At 45.6% G+C, this 1,386-nt stretch overlaps 1 non-coding gene across 1 annotated transcript; it reads left to right on the top strand.

The window, feature by feature from the left end:
- The first annotated feature begins 212 nt into the window (after positions 1–212).
- trnat-ugu (transfer RNA threonine (anticodon UGU)) lies at positions 213–285 on the top strand. Its single transcript has one exon. It is a non-coding gene; the product is annotated as a tRNA-Thr (tRNA).
- Positions 286–1,386: the final 1,101 nt, after the last annotated feature.

Genomic DNA, 1,386 nt, shown 5'->3' with positions numbered 1-1,386 from the left:
AGTGACGGCACTGAATAACTGGACTAGCAGGAAAGATCTGTTGACGTCACTCAGGACACTGTCTGATTCAGCCTCGCATTCTCCCGTCCTTCTGCATGTGATGCCCCTGTGCTGTGTTTTGGTCTTGTTACATCTTGATTATAATCATCTCCAGTTATCAAATACTTTGTCATTTCTAATACATGAGACTGTCTTCCTGCACCTGTGTTTCTGGCTCCATAGCTTAGTGGTTAGAGCACTGGTCTTGTAAACCAGGGGTCATGAGTTCAAGTCTCATTGGGGCCTTTGGTAATTTTTATACATCTTCTGCTTCCAAGATCGAAAGGTGCCCTGAAAAGATTATCTGAAATTATGACTATATCATTTCCTCCACAGGCCAGAAATGTCCCTGAAATTCCACGCTCCTGTTTGCCCTTCCACGTGTTTGAGGCAGACCATTCAGAATGGCGGGAAGCAGCTGATGTGAGTGATGTTTGGCCGGAAGAGCGAAGTGAAGCAGTATAAACTGCAGAGTGGCAGATGAACAACGGGGAGGAGCACAAACCCGGGGCAGCTGCCGAATGCTCCCTTTCGTTGCTGTAAACAGGTTCCTGGTTACAAAGAGAACACTCACTCCAAATCGGCCAGAATCAGCCCAGTGAGAGTTTCCTTCAGTCTAAAAGGACAATGACAGCACATACAAAGGGAAATTACCACCCACACGCCCCCCTCCCCCCCAAGCATCTCACCATTCTGAGTTGGAAACACACCATTGTTTCTTCAGTGTACCTGGGTCTAAATCCTGGAATTTCTTCCCTAACGGAAAAGGGGCTCTACTTGCCAAGAAGCTCATGAAAGTGGCTCATCACCTCTATCTGTGGAGTAATGAGGGATGGGCAATGAAATTTCAGATTAAGATTGTGATTTCACAAGAATAGCAATTGTCTTTTGCCAGTTTTACTTTTCCAAAACAAAGTCAGGGACATTCATTGTGGAGACACAGAAAGAGTCTTATTCCACCCACTGCAGAGACATCCATGTCACAGAAGCCAGCTCTCCTGAACCCAGGGCCACCTCCCTTCCAGCCTTTTCACTTCTTGTCTGTTCCCAAGTATCTGATCGTGCCAGAGCCGAGATTCTACTTGTATTCCTGATCTTTACATTGAATTCTGACTATTTCGATGTCTCAGATCAGCTAATGACACCGAGAGCATCAGAATCAATGTCACCACACCTTTAGAGAAGGGAAAGGTGCCTTGCCTTATTCTGCTCAATCAGAAAGTTGATCCTTTACTTTCCCTTGAGTCTGAATCACAAAGTGTGATGAAAGATTTACAAAGCTGGAGACTGGATTAGCTGTTTTGTTTCCTTTCCACATTTCCACGGACCAGCTGGCAACTTTGGAGC

Source organism: Stegostoma tigrinum, unplaced genomic scaffold, assembly GCF_030684315.1.
Source record: "Stegostoma tigrinum isolate sSteTig4 unplaced genomic scaffold, sSteTig4.hap1 scaffold_66, whole genome shotgun sequence".
Lineage (NCBI taxonomy): Eukaryota > Metazoa > Chordata > Chondrichthyes > Orectolobiformes > Stegostomatidae > Stegostoma > Stegostoma tigrinum.
Note: the sequence above shows the minus strand (reverse complement) of the source record. Positions and strands in the feature narration are given on the sequence as shown.